Below are 21,934 nucleotides of genomic sequence, written 5' to 3'. Positions count from 1 at the left end.
CACCGTGGGCTGTCGCATCCTTGCTTTGCACTGTTCACCTTTTCCACATTAGGTCTTAATGCACCAGGTTTCAAAGTGGTTAATGGTGGCATGCCATGTCTGCCACCACCTTGCTCTGTCACCAGTGGCACCAAACAATGTTGCATGCTGGTTCCCACACTCTTTTTTCACATACTTTGATGGATGCATTTCAGGGCATCAACAGAGGAGTATTTATCCATTCTGCACTGATGGGAAGTTGTTCCCATGCCCACATGAAAGAGGCAGATTTACTTATTAAGGAGCCTTTATTTGCTGATGACTGTGTACCGGTTGCACACTCAATTGGTGATGCTCAATTTATAACTGATCACTTCACTTGTGCAGTCAATTGTTTTGGTTTCACAATCAGCCTGAAGAAAACTGAAGTATTGTACCAAACTGTATCAGGCGAGGCACATCTTTACCCAATTATTAAGATAAACACTGCTTCTCTTGTCTCTGTGGTGAAGTTTTGCTACCTGGGGCATTTGCTGTCACAGAATGCCACAATTGATGAAAACATGGTCCATCATATAGTCAAGGCCAGCCCTACATTTGTGATGCCAGTCCTGAAACACTGTGAAAGAAAACTCTTTTACCAATAGGTGAGTGAAGCCATGAAATCTAATTAATGCTTGCTATATGTTAACAAGGGCAGCGTTCGCTTGTGGAAAATGCATTCAACATCCTGTGTTATTCCATCGTAGGGAGAAAATGCTCAAACTCTATGGGTTGCTTTCCTATTTTCAAACCATTTCTTATCAAGATAAACATTATTGCTGTTTTTATGAGAAAATAACTGTGACTACTGGGTTTACTGCACGATAGATGCAGTTTACTGCACGATAGATAGGGTCACACTCTCTTCTGGGTTAGTTCTCATGATTTCAATGGACTTATGCCACCAGAGAATTTTTCCTGTAATAAATAAAGGGTTGAGAGTCATCCAGGAGAACACTTTCAAATCTATCTTCTTTAGAAACTTGCATCTGTTTTAAGTATCACATTGTTGAGCCAGGGTGGGAAGGGCCTGAGCTGGAAAAGAAGTCCAGTTTGGAGCCCCACACTACAAGAAGGATGGTGAAAAATTGGAAAGCGTTCAGCGGAGGCAACAAAAATGATTAGGGGACTGGAACACATGACTTTTGAGGAGAGGCTGAGGGAACTGGGATTGTTTAGTCTGCAGAAAAGAAGAATGAGAAGATAGCTGCTTTCAACTACGTGAAAGGGGGTTCCAAAGAGGATAGATCTAGACTGTTCTCAGTGGTAGCAGATGACAGAATGAGGAGTAATGGTATTAAGTTGCACTGGGGGAGGTTTAGGTTGGATATTTGGAAAAACTTTTTCATGAGGAGGGTGGTGAAGCACTGGAATGGGTTACCTAGGGAGGTGGTGGAATCTCCTTCCTTTGAGGTTTTTAAGGTCAGTCTTGATAAAGCTCTGACTAGGATGATTTAGTTGGAGATTGGTCCTGCTTTGAGCAGGGGATAGGACTAGATGACCTCCTGAGGTCCCTTCCAACCCTGATATTCTATGATTCTTTGATTCTGGTTGATTCCACTGGATTTCCTCTTGGGGCTCAGTGACTGTGTGAGCAGGAGAGGCAGATCTGGTTGAAAGAGTGCAGAGTGGGTTCCCTTCCACATGAGGAGTAAGAGCTGCACGTGAAGAGCTGCACACAGGGAAGCCATTTAGAGTGCACAGCAACAAGAAGTTTTACTAGACCTTCAAAATCCAGGATCTATGCTGCATAGTCTTGCATGTCATCTACTAGCATTTGACCTATTAACTGTTTATCGATATATAGGAATCTCTCTTTTCTAGAGCACTCCTGTAACAACAGGCTAGTCTGGAGCAGGGTTGTATCGTGGCCTCTTCCCTCCCCACATCTCTGTAAGAAAGCTAGCTGAACAGGCAGCGCTGTCCAGGAGCAGTGCCACCACTTCCCAGAAGGATTACATACAGTCCAGCCCCACGTTTTCGGCTTATCATTACTTTTAATTGCTGTTTCCAATCACTGTTACAAATGTTCTGACTCTCATTATCCATCGGTTACTACTGCTTGATTCTGAAGAGGTCAGGCATTGTTATAGATCTTAGAGGTACCACCTTTAAAAGGAGCAGTGAGTAATGAGTGCAGATTTATCCCTTTGGACATCCACTGGGCACATCCATCACCTCGGATTACCTTCACTGAACATTCTGTACTGACAGATGGCTGAAAGCACGTCTATCTGGCTCTAAAGAAAAAAGCATGAAAGCAGAAGTCTGGAAGTGTCCTCTGGGAGGACTTCATTCCTTTCATTCTTTCCAGATCTCTTCATTTCTTTGCTCTCTGGATAAAGGCAATAGCTAATAGTTTCTTTTGTTGGACAAGGGTTAAGTTTTCTCCTGTGTTATCTGGGTGAATCCTAAATATAATTAATGACAAGTTCAGTCTGTGAACCATACCCTACTAGGGTGAACAGGAATCTAGAAGGAAGTAAGGTCTCTCCTTGTTTGCAGCAATCAATGAGTTCTCAAAATTTTTCAGTCTGAGATGGCAGAGCTTTTGCTATCTTGTCATGGGCTAAGAGCTCCCAGGTGTTGAGGTCAATTTTGAAAGGTTGGAAGTTGGTCTTGAGAGAGAGTCTTTGTAATGTTTGCTTGGTCTGCCCCTAAAACGAGTTCCAATCTTCAGTTCTTTGTAAAAGACTGTTTTCGGTATTCTACTGTTAGACGTACAGACCACAACCTGTACCATCTCAGCTGCACTCTTACTATGAAAGCTTCAGTGCCTGTGATCTTGAGACATTCAAGGACCTTGGTGTTTAGAATTAAATCTTGCCATTTAATTGCCATTATTCACCATAGACATTGTAGGTGGGATTGGTCCAAGCAATTTAGGTGGTGTTGATAAGTAATTCACATATTGCAGCCATAGAGGAAAGTGGTAATGACAATAGAACTGTAAACATCAATTTTCATTCCCAGTCTGACAGCATATTCATTCCAGAGATGACACTGGTGATTTCTGAAGGCCTCGTAGCCTGCGCCAATGAACTTTGTAATGTTGTCAATTATTGCATCCCATGAAATGATACTGCCTAGGATGCAAAATTTGTCACCAACTTTGAGTGGTACATCTTTGACAGACCCAACTGGAATAGTTGCAGTACTTCTCAGTTGAGACTGGACCATGAATTCTGTCATCTTCAGGCTGATTGTTAAACCAAAATGTTTTCCTGCATTTGCAAAGCAGCCAGAGAGCAACTGAATGGCCCTGAGGTTATGGGCCAATAAAGCACAATCACCAACTAACAGTAATTTATGAATAGTTGTCTTTATAACTTTTCTCTTCGCATGCAGGCAATAAGTCACCTCCATCCATATGGTATTGCGTATAAATGCCACAACCAATGTCTCTGAATTCCTCTATTAAAACATCAGCAAAACATGATGCTAAATAACATTGGAGCAAGAACACAGCCTTGTTTTATTCCATCAGTGACAACAAAGGCAGCTGAGAAGCAGTCTTGGTCAAGGACACAAACTGCATTCCTGTGTGAAAAGATTTAATAATGTTGACAAACTTATCAGGGCAACCAAATTTGCAGATGTCTGTCCACACACCATCTCGATTTACAGTGTCAAAGGCCCTAGTAAGGTCAAAAGAAACAACATATAGGTCTTAATAGTGCTCACAACATTTCTCCTGACTTTGTGGAATAATAAACTATTAGTATTATGCACCCAGGACAATATCTAAGACTTTTATGACCATTTAAAGAAAAATCACACACAAAAAAAGAATGTGAATATCAGCTCTAAAGAGAACTAAACTACAAGAAAATCTCAACATGCACATTCATTGCACTCAGGAAAACAGTGAATAAACAGAAATGAGAAAAAAGTGGGGGAGAAGAGAACCATTATAGCCATTGAGAACAATAAGTCACACACACTCATCTTTAACATTAACTTGTCTATCATCTACCATATATTTAACTGTGTATTGTCTTGTCATAATCCTAGATTGTGGGCCTCTAGGCACTACCATAATATGAAAAATAATTATCAATAAAGAGATAGAAGTGATTATTATGTATTATATTAATCACGGTAGCACTTTCAGGCACCAGTCAGAATCAAGAGCCCATTGTGCACAAACACATAATAAGAGACAGTCGCTATCCTAAAGAGGTTACAATCTATATAGATAAGACATACAGTAGGAAGGAAAATAGAGGAACAGAAAAATGAAATAGCTTTCTAAAGGTTGCACAGCAAATCAATGGAAGAGCTGGATATGAACCAAGTACCCTAACCACCAGACTCTGATGTCTCTCAAGATGTGCTCAGAAATGCTCAGTTTCTATTCCTGCTATGGAATATGTACTAAAAGGAAAACAAAATAGTGGAAGCTTTATTGTCACATCTGGGACCCTGCACTCTCTTAGGATCAAGCTCCCCATTCAGCATACTACAAACCAATTGGAATGTGTATAACTCACCAGTAAGTGAGGATTACAGGTCCCCCTCTGTTTCTGATCCACAAAGAATATGAGTAGTTACAACCCCCTCCCCCAGCTACAGAGAGTTGGCTCTTTAGTTCAAGCTGGAGCTGTTTATACCTTTAGCTGTGGATATCCCCAGTTCAATCCCTGGTGTGCTAGCCAAGCATGCAATTGTCAACAGTACAACCAGAGACAAAATGAAAGAAATAATATATTGTCTGAATTGTAAGAGAATTCTAAAAAATCCCCAGTAGGCTGTTCAGAAAACCAGCTACAGTTGTACCATGAACAATGGATAATATTAAAAGAGAACAGCTCCTGAATTTAAAGGCTGACTAAACTGTTTGGTGCGTTTGAGTGTTTAATTTGTCATTATATTGGCCAAGACAGAAATTTACAAATAAGGCAGCATGGGATTGTTAAGAGTACATAAATGTAGTGACTGAAGAGACTAATTGACAGACCCTCAGCTGGTGTAAATCAGAAAAACTCCATTGAACTCAATGTAGCTACATAACGTAAATTTACATGAGCTGATGAAGGCCACAGTTGGTTAAAGAAAGGAGGGTTTACTTCAACTAATATTAGCTCCCTCCATTATTTACTCCAATCCATCAGAAAGCCAAAGGTGAAAAGATTTAACTGGATCCTCTTCATTTAAAACTCATGTGCACAGTCCAAACAAAACACAGATTTAATCAGATTAGGGAAATGCTTCCATCTGTCAAGTGAACAATACACTACTTGGTACATGGCATGTGAGCCTAAGTAGCTTGAGGTTGCAAGATGAGTTACAGACATTACAACTGTCTAGATGATTTCACTGAAGGCTTTATGCTGTTCAGAAAAAAAAAGATGTCTCTCTCTTTCCGCTTGTAAAAGATAAGACTCTCTGACAGGTGGAGTCTGAAAAGCACAGACTGCCTGGCTGACACTAGCTAGACAGGTGGCCACAGTTACCCCATGTTGCTTGTGACTTTATTTCAGCAGAAAGTGCATATTCAGATATAAAGAAACTGAGGGATTGATTCTAGTTCACTTTAAGCCCCTTCTAGGCCTCTCCATGGCACAAAGAGGAAGTAGAGAAGCCTCTCCCCTATGGTGCCCCTTTGTTGGTAGCAGGCATTCCCTGTGCAGATGGGGTGCCTCTAACATTTTGAGGAACTAGCCACACATGGCTGATTTCACACTGAATTGTCTCTCTCCACCTACTAGCTATCAGGTGCTGGACCACAGTACCCCATCTATCTAGGGTACATATATGGCCCCATATCACCATGCTATCTGAGCACCTCATGCTCATTCATGTATTTATCCTCATAATACCCCACAAAGTAGGAAAGAGATAGGAATTTGTGGTTCAAAGAAGCTAAGAGACTTGGCCAGGGTCACACAGAAAGCCTGTGACAGAACAAGGAATTGAACCCACATCTTCAGCTAGTTTCATAACTACTAGACCATCCTTACTCTGACAATCTATGTAGTTGCCACCATGACCTACTATGGGTAATGTCTCTTCCCCCGCTAGTGAAGAATTTATTCCAGGTAGGAAAAAGCTGTGGTCGCAACACTAGAGGACTATAGCCATTTGGCTTTTTCCTCCTTCATCATAATGCCCTAAGGAGATGGCTTTTCCATGACTATCAGTCCCCCGTGTTATGATTTACTAATCAGGGATTATCATTGTTACACCTTGTTTTTCTATGGTGATTTGTATCTATAGAACTATGACTATAAATGCATCTTGAAGTGTGAAGACAAGGTATTACCCTTACAGGTGGACCCCAGAATTTTTGGATGATCCAGTGACATTTCTGAAATATCATTTAAGGTCTTGTTCAGCCTAGAAAATCGCACGTAGCACAGAATGAAGCAGAATGCTTATTATATGGTGTTTCGTTCACCATGTTACAAACATATGCTCCGTGAGCTGCCCTAGCTACCAGGTTTCAGAGGGGTAGCCGTGTTAGCCTGTATCACAAAAACAATGAGGAGTCCTTGTGTTAGTCTCTAAGGTGTCACAAGGACTCCTCGTTGTCCTAGCTACCAGCTAATTTTCAGGCAATACTTATTTTGATTTCTACTAGGTTTTGACCTAGAAAGCAACAAATGGTTTTGGATCTACCTACCTGAGATGATCTTTACCATATATGATACAGTGGCAGCTGCAATCATAAGGGCACTAATATTTAGCAGTGAGGGTAATTACCCATTGGAACAATTTACCAAAGGTTAAGGTGGATTCTCAGGCATTACAGGCAACTTTTAAATCAAGATTGGATGTATTTTCTAAAAGAGATGCTCCAGTTCAAACAGGAATTATTTTGGGGAAGTTCTATGACGTGTTGTTCAGAAGATCAGGCTTGATGATCACAGTGGTCCCTTCTGGCCTTAGACTCTGTCCTTTGGACTAATTGTGAGAAGGCTGGGACCCAAGTTGAGTTTACAGTGCTAGACGCTAAATCTAAAAATATTTACACAGAAAATTGATCAAATATGTTATCATAGTCTCTGAGGAAATAGATACAGAATCCCAGGAGCTAAATTTGCATGGAGTCATTTGTTTGAGTATTACCACATATTAATCAAAGCATTTGAGGTGTGATTATAGAATTCCCGGTCCTCTGCAATTACCAGAGAGGATCAGGAAGTGTTACAATGGGGAGCTCAGTTAACGAGGAACATCCTGGTTTGAGAGTACTCTACTTGCTGCTGAAAGCATGGCTCCGAGTGTATGTCCTCACGCTACAGGGTGTCAGAAGTTTGTGAATCCCTCTCTATAGGAGCAAAGGAAAGAAAAGAAATCCCTAAACTGCCAGAATGAATTACTAGGGAAAGTGGATAATCAGACAGGAGATCTGTAAAGCAACAGCAGAAAGGAGGCAGAGCCCTGTCTCAGCAATAGCACAAACGGCTCTTTTACAAAAGTTTGATTTTGATAATTCGAGCATCTGGCCTTGCTAGATTTGTAGATTTGAGGGGGTGGTTTGTTGTTTTTTTTTGGGGGGGGGTGCGATAGGGTGGTTTATGGTTTAATGAAGAAAACACAAAAATACCAGGTAAATGTCCTGATATTTGACATGGGTGATGCTGATGATGATACCCTACGTGCTGTACCTCTCTCTGCTGAGGAAAAGAATGAATACTCCAATGTGAAAGAGGCTTTGATGCCTCTTTGATAGGCAGACCGAATATTATACATGAAAGGGCCAAATTTAATAGGAGGTGTCAAAAACAAGGGGAAACAGCTAAGACTGTTATTACTTGCAGTTCACAGGCTTACTGAATATTGCATATATGGAGTGTTAAAAGGAGAGTCAAAAAAGACAGGATAGTTGTTGACATAAGACACATCAGTTTATAAGCACAGGTTTTTTCAGTTAGACACAGATCTCATGCTAGCCAAAGCTATAGCAAAAAGTGAGAATGCTGTCTCTCTGGTTTTTTGCAATGTCACTTACATGCTAGCAGAAGAGGGAAGATGGTATCAGACAATACTGACACAGCAAAAAGGAGAAAAATACACAGGTGAAAGGAGCACCCAGACCAAATATACAACATAAGAACAGTGCACCACTAGACAGGTTATTTGGTCTCCCACTTAATAAGAGGGGTTGTCGGAAAAAAGATGTGGAAGCTGTGGTAAGACACCAAGACACAGCTGGCCAGCAAAAGAACCAGAATGTGGGTGATGCCACAAAGTGGGACATCTTGCAATAGCTTGCAGATCACCCAGAGTAGTGGAAACAATCCAAAAGGGAACGGTATCTGATGACAGTGAGTCAATACTTCTAGGGACTATATCCTCAATAGAACAAACACCTTGGTACACAAACATAGAGCTAAATGGTCAAAAACTTACATTTAAAAATGATAGTGGGGCAGCAGCCACTGAAATTCCAAAAAACAGTTATCATCAATCCCAGAATGGAGAACTGCAAACATTTTGTATGGGGCTATAACAATACGTTGGATGTTTTTGGCCATTTCTTTGGGAAACTGGAGAAAGGACTGAAAGTTCTTCATGAAATAATATATGTAATACAAGGATTGACAACTTCCCTATTACAGTTGCCAGTAATACAAGCACTGTACCTAGTAGGGAAACTGGAATGCATTAATAAGAAAAAAATCAAACTACAGGAAATATCTTCAAAGGCTATGAAAACCGTCCAGGGAGTACAAAATAAGACTGGTGTCATCAGCAACTCCCTTTGCTATCACAGCCCCATGTCACCTCCCTATACTTTTGCTAGGGAAAGTCAAAGAAGAATTAAAGAGAATGGAAGACATGGGGATTGTTTCCCAAACAGAAGAATCCACTGACTGGTATTTGGGCAGATTTGTAGTACTAATGCCCAATGTTAAAATTCCGATTTATGTGGAGCTTACACAACTTAATAAAGGCATGTGGAGAGAGAGAGAGAGAGAGAGAGAGAGAGAGAGAGAGAGAGAGAGAGATGCTTCCTGCAGTTAACCAGACATTAGCTCAGTTATCAGAAGCTAAAGTCTTCTCAAAGTTAGATTGTACAGCAGGCTGCCTGCAAATCCCTCTTGCTAAAGGGGCTATATCATTAACTCCGTTCATCACCCTAGTTGAAGGGTACTGTTTCAAGCATCTTCCAATTGACATATCTTCAGCATCAGAACATTTACAAAAGAGAATCTCTCAGATCATGTCAGATTTGCCTGGCATCTTTGCCATGCAGATGTTGTGTTAATATATGGCAGATATAAAAATGAACATGATGAGTGACTACATGCAGTTTTGAAACACTTCCACAAGCTGGCTCTAAATGAGAAATGTGAATTTGGAGATAAAACCTGTAGGACACATAATTAGCAAACAGGGAATTCAGATAGATTCAGGCAAACTGAAGTCATTACTTGCCTTACCCTAACCCAAAGAAGTTTCTGGTCTAAGAAGGTTCCTGGGCATGACAAATCATTTTTCAGAAATTCTTGCCAAATTCAGCTCATCCAACAACCTTTAAGAGATCTTCTTAATGGTCATATTATGTGAATCTGGGCTATTCCACAACAAAACACATTTAATAAAATAAAAGTACTACTGACCTTACCATCTATTTTGGCACAATGTTAGGTAAACTATCCAACAGGATCAATGGACATACCTTCATATCGTTTAGGAGCAGTGCTCTCACAGAAGCAGCCAAAAGTAGACCAGAGACCTGTTGTATTCACGTCAAGAAGCTTCACAGAAACAAAGCAGCAGTATGGGCAAATGGAAGAGAAAGTTCTAGCCGTCATTTGGGTTTGTGAATGGCTCAGTTTGGATTGAATTTCAACATAGGAACAGGGGCATTGCTAGATTCCAAACCACTGGATGACCTTCTACCTATGAGTCAAAGATTTAGACTGATGTGGTTTTCTTTTGACATTGAACACATATGAGGGACAGCACTCATAGCAGCACACACTCTATCTTGAGCCCCAATTAAGCAGACACTAACAAATGAAGATAGATTTTTATGGCAGCAGTTCCCAGAATCTGCTGGCCAACTTCAGCAAATTAGAGAACAACAAAAGGATGAGACTTGCCAGAAACTGACTCAACTCTGCCGAAGAGGGTGGGGTTGAAGGAGGCAACCTTCAAGAGCCCTGCTAACGTGTTGGCAGGACCAAAATGACCTTCATATGGCTGATGGCCTGCTTCTGAAAGGATGGTACATTCTTATCCCAAAAAGAAAAGGAGTACTAGTGGCACCTTAGAGACTAACCAATTTATTTGAGCATAAGCTTTCATGAGCTACAGCTCACTTCATCGGATGCAGATAGATGAAGTGAGCTGTAGCTCACGAAAGCTTGTGCTCAAATAAATTGGTTAGTCTCTAAGGTACCACTAGAACTCCTTTTCTTTTTGCGAATACAGACTAACATGGCTGCTACTTTGAAACCTATTCTTATCCCAATGACACTTCAGAAAGAGATTATCTGCAAAATCCATGAGGAGACACCAAGGTATAAATAAGTGCAAGGCATAAGCAGAACAATCCATACTATGGCCCTGTCTGAGTAGGCAAATTTAAACTTTAGTAGAAGGCTGAAAAAATATGTAACAAGGGGAAAAATTCACCAGAACCATTATTCTCTGCAAAGTTACCTGACAGACTTTGGCAGCAGGTAGCCACAGATTTATTTTTTTCTGGAAAGGACACACATACATTATTGCAGCTGATTACTTCTCCAGATATATTGATTTGGCTATACTTTGTGACAGGGTCAGGCCAGATGGCTACAGGAGAGTAACAGAAGGCAGATATATTAGCCCCAGGTTAAGTAGGTGCCTTTTCCCTGGGTAAGGTAACAGGGAAGGTTCCAGAACAATCAGGAACCTTCTGGAGACAATTAAGAGAGGCTGATTAGAACACCTGCAGCCAATCAAGAAGCTGCTAGAATCAATTAAGGCAGGCTAATCAGGGCACCTGGGTTTAAAAAGGAGCTCACTTCATTTTGTGGTGAGCGTGTGTGGAGCTGGGAGCAAGAAGTACTAGGAGCTGAGAGTGAGAATGCGTACTGTTAGAGGATTGAGGAGTACAAGCATTATAGGACACCAGGAGGAAGGTCCTATGGTGAGAATAAAGAAGGCTTTGGGAGGAGGCCATGGGGAAGTAGCCCAGGGAGTTGTAGCTGTCACTCAGCTGTTCCAGGAGGCACTCTAGACAGCTGCATTCCACAGGGCCCTGGGCTGGAACCTGGAGTAGAGGGCGGGCCCGGGTTCTCCCCAAACCTCCCAACTCCTGGTCAGACACAGGAGGAGTTGACCTGGACTGTGGGTTCATGAAAATGGCCAAACTGAGGGCTGCCATGAAGCTCCAAAGCGAGCAAATCCACCAATAATTGCAAGACCCACCAAGGTAGAGCAGGAACTTTGTCACAACTTACACAGACTTCATCAGCACAGATCATCCAGAAGCTAAAGTCAATACTTGTGAGTTCCTGAAGTCCTCATATCTGATAATGATCCTTAGTTTACTTCTGAAACTTTTCTAGCATTTGCGCAGGACTTTCGTTTTTCAACATGATACTGATAGTCCGTATTACTGAGAAAGCGGTGCAGACTTTAAAAAGACATCTGCAAAAATCAGTGGACCCATATACAGCACCTCTTGGTATATCTGTCAACACTATTCATGTCTGGACTATCTTCAGCAGAACTTCTGATGTGAAGATGATGGCGGATACCTTTACCTGTGGCACTGATCCACCTTAAACCTCAGGCTGAGGGACCTGATCTGAAGGCTTTTTGAAAATGGGATGCTGAACTAAAAATTTGGTAGCAACAAAATGTCGATGTTTGGCACAGAACAAAAATACCACCTGAACAAAAAGCTTTACTCTGGAGGAATTGGGTTCATCTTCAGAGTTCCCAGCACAGCGAAGAGAGTATCTGGAACCTGCTGGTACTCTGTCAGCAATTGAGCTCCCCTGTGCAAGGAAATCCATGCACAAACCCAGCAGAAATGACAAAATGGTCTGGAAGACTGATGTGATTCCTTCAAAGACTTGATCCTTGGGATACAGCTCAGGACTATTTAAATATAATTGATAAAGAGACGTACTAGTATAATTTAAAGGAATTTGAAGTTTATTTTGAATTGTTGTGTGTGTATATACTTTGGCTTATAACTTGTTTTAATTTTATTGTAAAGGAAGGGAAATGTGGAGACGTTATAAAATTCTCGGTCCTTCACAGTTACCAGAGAGGACCCCAGGGTATTCTTCAGCAGGGAGCTCAATAAATGTAGGAACTTCCTATTTAGGGAATATTCTATGTGCTGCTGAAATCATGGCTTTTTGTATTTATGTCTTCACACTACAGCATTAATAATGACCATTTATTACAATCTGGCCACAAACTTTCCAGTTTAAAATTTCCAGACAGAAACATGTTATTTTGTAAGAGAGTGGGGGAAAAGTCTTGCACTGCTGGATAGACCATATGCGGGCAAAATTTCAGCAGTTAGCACTTGGAGAAAATGAAGTGATTTCTGCTGTATATTTAGTATTTAATTATACTCAACAATGGAAACAATTTCCAAGCAGCGGTAGATGTGATCATTTTCTGGAACAAATGGATAAGGGCAATTTATACTCTGTGCAATCCTTGGCAGTATCACAGAGAGTTAATGTAGTAGAGTGGTGGGAAGGGAAGCATGACATAGTGTGACAAAATGGACACCCTCCAAGATGCTCATTAGCCATGTGACTAATCTCAAAATGAATACATAATGCAAATGAGATGTGAAAGCAGCTTCCTGTTTTCATGAGATATTACTGTATGACATTGTGTCAAATAAGTGGCACAAGGCGTTGAGAGCATTAGGGCTGTGTCAATATCACATTTTGATTGAAATGGGGGTAGGGAGGGAGACGTTTCAGTGTCAAATGCAAATTTCCATAAGATTTACAAAAGTTAAAATGTGATTCACTAATGCATTAACAAGGCCATGGAAATACTTGGGTGGGCTTGCGAAAGAGGATGAATATGTGCCTCAAAATATTTTAAGTTTATATAAATACCAAAAATGTACCTGCTTATTGGTGAATGCTTTCTTTTCTTCCTGGCCCACAGTGGTGTTGTGGGGGACAAGGCTGACAACCCCACTATTTATGGGAGAATTAAAGAAGCCAAAGATAGAACAAGCCTATTGGATCATGAAACCCACCACTTTGCCACTGCAGGATCATTCAGATTCTTATACTATTAGGAAGCTGTCTGGTAATCTCAGTTAATAGTGAAGTGTCTGGTACTTCCTGGTCTAAAACACTGTTTGGTTACTTATGTTCCATCTCTGGGGATGTGATTAATAAAGATTTGAATCCCTCAATCCCATCATCATTTTCTTATAAATTATAAACTATTGGTGATGGGTTGAACCAGATTTCATACATTAAAAATTGACTTGAACTCAACCTTTTTTGTTTCTTTCTTTTGTAAGATTAGCTTCATCTGGGATTGGAAAAGAAAGCACCAAAATACTAATCTGGAAGGACTAGAAATCTTGTTGGAAAGACTGCTTAAAAGAGCCTGATTGTAGATCTATCTCTCTATCTAGCTAAAATATACCGATGCTAGAAATGCACTGCAGATGCGCTGCTGTAGTATAGCTATTTACTACAGCAATGGAAGGGGATCCTCCATCACAGCAGTAAAGCCACCTCTCCGAGAGGCAGTAGCTAGGTTGACAGAGGAATTAATCATTGACCTAGTTGTGTCTACACTGGGGCTTTGGTTGGCTTAACTGTGTCACAGAAAATATGATTTTTTTCACAGCCCTGAGAGATGTAGTTAAGAAAACCTAATTTGTAGTGTAGACTAGCCCTAAATCATCTATGTTCTATACCCTGTCATCATATAGGCTGAATACTTCTGAGGTATGGAAAAACTTCTGAGTTTTTTGGGTGCTCATTTGAACTAAACTTGTGTTTTTATTTATTCTTAATTATTATTATTATTTTATTATTATGATTTATTTATTTATTTCATCTCTATATGTACAGTTTCTAGGTATTTCTATGGAGCTAGTCTCCATAGTGTCTCAGCACCTTTACAAGTACTTCCATTTCTACTTTTAAGCATGGGGGAGTTCTTCAGATAGAGCAAGGATCATCCCTAAACCTTCATCCAAATATCAACCCAAAATTAACCTTTTTTTTTTTACTTTGAAGAAGCAAAGAACATTTTTTTTCTTCATATGTCTTTGCATTTCGGACTACCAGTCAGAAGTCGTAGTGCTGAAAGACTGTTCTACTGCATCCTAGAGGAATTGTGGCCTAGTGGATAGTGTGCTGAACTGGTATTTAGCAAATCTGAGTTCTTGTCTTGGCTCTACTGCTGGTTGATTTTGAGCAAGTGGCTTTGCATTTTGGTGTTTCAGTTTTTCATAGCTGTAAACTTGATACAATGATACTAACCTCCTTTGTAAAATGCTTTGAAGTCTACTGATGGAAAGTGCTATAGAGGAGCTCATTGTTGTTATTGGCCAAGCAAGTGAGACTCTACACTCAACTTAATGGCTCTTCTCTGTTTGTCTGTTAGTATTGTTATTTCTGGCCTGAGTTGAAGTAAGAATTAACAGAGAAGCCATGGAAGACAGAGATTGGAAACACCTAGTAGATGATCCAGTCTATCTCCTTGCAGCCAATGTGGGATCATGCCCGATAGTGGATTTACCCATGTTTTATTCAGTCTAGTTTTAAAAGTCCCTGGAAATAGACCTTCCATCACTTCCATTGGGAAGGATATTCTCACATGGCTTCCAGCCCATCTTCCAAGGGTAGATTAAGACAAATTGGATCCAGATCCATCAAAATTCCAGCCTCTCCAACCTCCTGGTCAGATACTTCCTCCAACTTTGGTGCCACTCCTTCCCAAGCTGGGTTCTTCTTCCTTTTCTCCCCTAGGTGAGTTTTCTCTTTTCCCAATCAAGAATCATCCATCTTCCTGCTAAATGAGGGAGTATAGCCACATTCTGAATGTGTTGTGCTGCTTGCTTTAAATATGTGCTTAATTGCTCTGCCAACAAGCCTGGCTCAGAAGAATCCCAGGATTCTGACTCACTCCACCCCAGTTAATTTTTCAGACCTAGGAGGTCTGCAGGCTTCTTAATCAATCAGTTTTATTAGATCACATGTGACATATGTCTCTTGCATATGCAAAAAGAAAAACGTGCACAATCTAAAACACAGTAATCTATACAATTTTCATATAATACATTAAAACATCAATCAGAATTTAATAAAAACTCTCTTCTGCACAATGCTAAAAGGACAAAAATTGCCACCTATGTGATTACTGCTTGAGATTGAGAAAATACCAAAAACCATTAATCTCTTGAGATGGTAATAAAGATTCTTTTGTATACAAAAGAGGTAAAATCCAGTGTGCTGTCAGAAGCTGGAGAATTCTACAGTCCAAAAGATGAGTTAGATCTTACAATTCTCCAGATTTACATGAAGATGTGAAGGAACTTTTCCATATTTACCTTCAAGGTGAGAAGTTTCCATGGTTTGGAATCTGAAATAAGTATGCGCCTTATGTAAATGAGGATTTGATAACTTGTTCAAAAATGCGGTCCATCTTCAAAGTAAAAAAACAAAAAGCAAACTTAGAATCATGAATCATAGCCAAATCTTTTTGTTGGGAAATATCTCTCACTCTCTGTTTGCATAGTTGATTATGTTGATTAAAAAATATGGATACTAAGTGACCAATAGAAAAACCCAATCTGATTATAATAAATTGAAGGGTCTTATACCATGGAATTAAGGAGTACACAGAAAAATCTACCTCAGAACGTTAAAAATGAAGCAGGGGTAGAATTTGAGACCATTAAAAGTTTCCTCAAAAAATTATTCTGAACACTCTCTAAAGCTAAAATTTGGCTCATAAACCTAACTTTGGCCCCACAAAGCATCTACAATATTACATTAGCATTAAAAATTCTTAACACTGTGTCAACTTAGTTCCCACCATATGAGCAGGTAAAACAAAGCAACCCTCAAGCAAAACAAAGGGCCTTTTGTTTTAAGTCTTTATGATAAGGGGACCAAAGGCCTGAAAGATGAAACTTTATCCCTAAATAAGTAAAATAGAGATTCATTCTACAAAGTGGCTTTCTATCTTCCACTCAATTTGCAGAGGGCTCTTCCCAGAACATATTATAATTGAGACATATTGGACCTATAATAACTGAGAACGAGGGCAATGAGAATTACAGAAAGAGGAAAAATGATGTAACAACTTGTGAATTCCTCTTGGAGTTTGTGATAAAACAACCATGCCATGCTATGCCATCATCATATAATGTGACGTCTTATAATGTGACATATAATGTGATGTCACTGTAGCTATTGATTCAGAGATCAAAAAGGAATATTAACATTTAGATGAATCTTGGGTGAAATAATGCCATAATCTATATGTCTCTTTAAAGTCTGTGATAGACTGCCTAATGGATACATTATCTTATGTTAGTCCATGTAGTTAATTACCAGTGAGGTTTAGGAAACAGAAGGTTACATCAAAAGCCTCTTATTCGCCCAGGAGTGCATGGTCAAGTGGCTGCTAGAAAACTGTATAAAAGACCCTTGGGTCCTGATCCTTTTTATCTCAGACCTGTTTGATGCTTCATGCAGGGGAAGCTTAAGACAAAAGACTGAGATCTCCAGTCCTAACCTGGAATCACCCTGAACACAAACATTGGACAATAACCTCTGAACTGATTCTGAAAGAACTCTTTGCAACTACAAAGCTTACCATCTCTACTATGAATCTGAATCTCAAGAACTGTACTCATGTCTGTATGTATACTGATCTTTTAACCAATACTCTCTCTCTCTTTTCTTTTTTAATACATTTTAGTTTAGTTAATAAGGATTGGCTGTAAGTGTGTATTTGGGTAAGAGCTGGAATATTCATTAACCTGGGAGGTAGTATGTCTGATCCTTTGGGATTGGTAGAACTTTCTCATATGATTCAAAAGATTTTCAGTAATCCTCATCATATTTGACTTGGGTGTCGGGGTGGAGGCCTAAGGCTGGGTTGCTTTAAGGGAAATGTGGTGTTGGCTTCTGTGTAACCAGAAGGGGTCAGTTTCAGTTAGTGCTGTTTATCATTTACATTGTTTTATAGCACCCCAAAGTTTGCTAAGCACTTCACAAATGCAAATGTTGATGTGTCACTAGCCTAAATTGCTTATAGTCTATGGTTCTGGTACTACATCACAAACAACTACCAGGGCTGCTGCAGTCCCTGACTTCAATTGAACTTGTCTTGGGATCATATTGATGCATAGGTTATAATGCAGAAGGCATCATTGCGCTTATATAGTCTGACCTCTTGTATAACACCAGCCATAGGACTTTCCTGAAATAATTCCTTTTTGACCTAGAGCAATCTTTTAGAAAAATAAATCCAATCTCCATTTAAAAATTTCCACGTTGGGGCATCCACCACAATTTTTGGTAAGTTGCTCCAATGGTTAATTACCTTCACTGTTAAAAAATTGTGTCATGCAGGACCACTTACAGCCTCAATAGGCAAACTGGGGAGAAAGGAAATGGAATATACACAAGAATATTCATTTGATCTATTCTTCCTTTCATCCCTGTCCACTATTTCTGCAAATATGTCTTCCTTGCTATTGCCTGGTTTTGCTCTTTCACTATGTTTACCCTTTGCATTTTCATTGCTGATCTCATGACTGTTGTTGGATCATTGCTTACTCTGAAGCCCTTTCTCAGAATTCAGTTTTGATTTTCTTGTACTTTTGACCCTCCCCTCACTCCTCTTTCCTAACCCTTTTCTGTTTTCAATTGTTCTGAATTGATTGTTAAACCCATTCACATTTTGAAGTTTTATATATCATTTTGATTGTAATACCGCTATTCCCATTTTATATTTATCCATCCATTGATCTACCTATAGGACTATTATTTTCTTTAGTGCCTTTAACCCTGTCTTATTGGCCTTTCGATTGCTGGTTTGTATCCTTTCCCCGTAGCTCAATTGTATTTTATTTTTCCTCTTACTTTTCTTTACCGTATTTACTTTCATTTTCTGAAATATATGTTCACCCTATTCCAAAACATTTCTACTTTTTTATATTGCTATTTTTACATATCCTATCCGATTTTCATTTTTATAGAATTCTACTTATTTTGTCATTTCAAGTTTTTGTTATTATTCATATTAACTCTTTCCTAATAACTTTAATGTAAACTTTTGGTATTTAAGGAGGAACAAGGGTTAAAACACACACTAGTAACCTCTTTTTCTGACTGCAGCTCTCAGTGCCTTCTCATAACAGCAATCCCCATGGTTTTTGATATTAAGACTTAGAGAGATTGTTGCATCTTTTTCAATTTTTCTACTCATACCTTGTAAGTACTGGTCCAAAGCCCACTGAAATCAATAGAAGGACTCCCATGGTCTTCAACGGACCATATACCAAGAAAAGTCAGTATAATTATCCCCTTTTTCAGATAGGTAAACTGAGGCATAGATTGCATAAGTGTCCTGCTTAAAGTCACACAGCTTGTCAGTAGCAGAGCTTGGACCACAGGCTTGGGAGGAAGAAATATAGGGTATGTCTACACTGCACACCATAGGTGCTGCCACACCCCTTGGCTTGAAGTGGTTTCCATTATACACAGGGTTTGCAGTTTGGTTCAATGGCTGTGTAGTGCAGTAAGAACATGGTATCACAGGTGTGAGACCTGGGTCCAGCAACTGTAAACCCAGGTTTAGAGTGAAAAGTGGATCTCAAGGATGGCTTGAAAACACGGAGTCCACAACCCTGGGTCTCACAGACTTGGGCTTTGTATGCAGTGTAGACATACCCCTGGAGACTACTTGGAAAATTTTGAAAAATACCTAAGTCCCATTTTTAAAAGTGACTTGGGATTTAGGCTCTGAAGTGCCTAATTCACTTTTGAAAATGAGATTTGGGCTCTGAAATCACTCACATGCATTTTAAATTTTACCCTCAGTCTGTGAGATACTTCAGGAAAGGGTCCGGCAGGATTTAAGAATATGGAGCGTAATTTTGAAATGGTTCACTTATCCCTTGACAATTTGTTTCCTTTTCCACAATTTGTATGCCCATTGTTTTCTTATCAGTTAATTAAGCTGTACAGCTGTGCGAGACCTACTGTATTTAGAAAGCTTAATTAGTTTTAATATGTTGGGCAATATGATTGGTTTATTTGGAGTTAATTTTAAGTTGAACATTGAGAAAAAAGAAAAAAAAAGCTGAGGAGGGATATGTGTCTCTCTTTCTCCTGCAGAATGAGATTCATAGATGTTGGGAAATCACTTTGTTTTGCTGCCTGTATCATCCAGCTCAGGGCTTCTCTGAACTCCCAGATATGGGATACATGTCAAACCCTCCTAATAGGCATAACGGTTTTTCCTCCCTTAGTGGGCCCTGACAGGAAGCTACACACTTAATATTGACTCATTTATTTGTCAGAGCTGGCAACAGGAAAGAAAGCATGAGTGAAAATAGAATCAAGACAGTACATGTGTAATGGAAAGACGCTTTTTAGAATGACCCTGTCATACTATAAAGGCAAGGGTAACAACCTTCCTGTATACAGCACTATAAAATCCCTCCTGGCCAGAGGCACAAAATCCTTTTACCTGTAAAGGGTTAAGAAGCTCAGGTAACCTGGCTGGCACCTGACCAAAAGGACCAATAAGGGGACAAGATTCTTTCAAATCTGGGCAGAGAAGGTTTTGGTCTGTCTGTTCTGTGTGCTTGCCGGACACAGATCAAGGAAGCAAGCAATCCAACTTCATTAGAATTAGTAAGTACTAGCAAGGGACTGTGTTAGCTTATTTTTGTTTTGGCTTGTGATTTTCTCTGTGCTGAGAGGAAGGTGTATTCCTGGTTTTCTTTTTGTATCTGTGAAGTTTGGCCCAGAGGGAAATCCTCTGTGTTTTTTAATCTGATTGCCCTGTAAAATTATCTTCCATTCTAATTTTACAGAGGTGCTTCTCTTACCTTTTTTCTTTCTAATAAAGTTCTTTTTCTTTTAGAATCTGATTGGGTTTTTTTTTTTTTTGTGTCCTAAAAAACACAAGGTTGGTCTGTGGTCATCTTGTTTATTCTCAAGCCTCCCCAGGAAAGGGGCTGTGGGGGCTTGGGGGGATATTAGGGAGGAGTAGGAACTCCAAGTGGTCCTTTCCCTGAGTTTGTACAAATCATTTGGTGGTGGCAGCATTACCTAATCTAAGGTACAAGGGAGAATTTGTGCCTTGGGGAGATTTTAACCTAAGCTGGTAGAAATAAGCTTAGGGGGTCTCTCATGTGGGTCCCCATGTCTGTACCCTAGAGTTCAGAATGGGGAGGGAACCCTAACAGACCCCTATTATAGGGCATAATCATTTAAAAGAGAGAGAGAGAGAGATTTGAGGGTAACTTCAGTTTTGGCTCCATTGAAGTCAGTTAGCTTACACCTAGACTGAATTTTGCCCTTCATTGGTATTCATTACCTCCCATTGCTGCTAGGCAATATGAAATTGTAAGTTTCCTGAGAAAGGGACTGGCCATTTGTGCATGGTGTATTGTGTGCCTCCCAATGTATGCCTACTTGCAAACTGAGCCAGCTGTCAATTAAAAATTGTGAAATCTACAAGAGAGAAAATCTACAGGAAGAAACAAACAGCACAAGAGGGAGGGGGGGCCTGTTTATGAATAGGACAAAAAGATTGGTCAGGGACACACTGAATCCTTCACCTAGGAGGCAAACTGACAACAGGCTTGTCTCACGAAATGAGGGTCACCGCCAGCCTGGCTGTAAAGCGCTCAAGGATTTGGGGTGAGCAATACTCTACAAGACATGACAGTATCTTGCTAATTAAGTCTAAAATGTGTTACAATTTTATCTGATATGTAGCTATTTGTTTCCAATACTTGTTACCACCAGCATCTCTGTGCTTTGTTAAATAAACTTTTACTTGTTTTCACTGTCAGCATATCTCAGTGCTGTGTGTTGTGTGGTGCAGTGATCTGCAGTGGAACTGGTGACATGCGCTGCACCGTTTCTTTGGAAACAGCAAATCTGTGAATACCGTGAGTGCCCAGTGGAGCAGGGGCTGGATGCTGCAGGGAGATACTCAGAGGAATTGAAGGTTGGAGTGTGCCAATTGCTAACCTGTGACAGCGTGGCCTGTTAGGCTTAGAGGGGAGTGTTTGTGTTGACTGTGGCACTGGAGGCACTGAGCCATGCCAGGCACAGACAAAGCTTCCTCGTGCCAAGGGCAGGTGATAGCAAGGTGCCTCGCAAACCTGGGTAGCCCTGGGAAGCGTCATACCCCTTCTCTGGCAACAACTCCAGTGTGCCTTCCATTATGAAATCCGTGGGGCCAGCCTAGCAATGTGCTGTGGTCCATATCAGGTATACACCCACCCCTTCATGACTGTTCCACCAGTTCTCGCTCTTGCAGCCCCTTTTCAAGGCTTGTGCTGTCCTTCTGCACCATGTACTAGTGTCACCCTAGCTGAACACCTGTGTAATTCTATCTCATACCCCCAGGCTCTTCTTCATCCCTCTCCCTCCTGGAGTATATTCTATTACCACCTGTTCGTTGATCCACAATTTAGAGTCTAAACGCTTTGAGGCAGGGAGTCATCTGAAATAGATTTTTCGCGAAGGACCTAACATTCGCATGGGCCTCTAAAATCTTAAATAATAGTAAAAAAATAGTAAATAATAAGGGTAGCTGACATAAGCTCCCTAATGCTAGCTGAGCAGTCTCAAATCAAGGAGCTGTGCAACAAGCCCCTGCCTGCATTGTCACCTGGATTTAAATGCAGGATCCCCAGCATTGCAGCATAAATGTCTCCTGCCTGAGCTAAAGTGGTAATGCCACAAACTGATAGCTG

The 21,934-nt window shown here is 40.3% G+C and overlaps 1 protein-coding gene across 1 annotated transcript in view; it reads left to right on the top strand.

The window, feature by feature from the left end:
• Positions 1-21,934, top strand: part of RIT2 (Ras like without CAAX 2) — a 253,241-nt gene that overhangs the window by 75,287 nt on the left and 156,020 nt on the right. The window lies entirely within an intron of this gene.

Source organism: Chelonia mydas, chromosome 5 (genome assembly GCF_015237465.2).
Source record: "Chelonia mydas isolate rCheMyd1 chromosome 5, rCheMyd1.pri.v2, whole genome shotgun sequence".
Taxonomy (NCBI): Eukaryota; Metazoa; Chordata; order Testudines; family Cheloniidae; genus Chelonia; species Chelonia mydas.
Note: the sequence above shows the minus strand (reverse complement) of the source record. Positions and strands in the feature narration are given on the sequence as shown.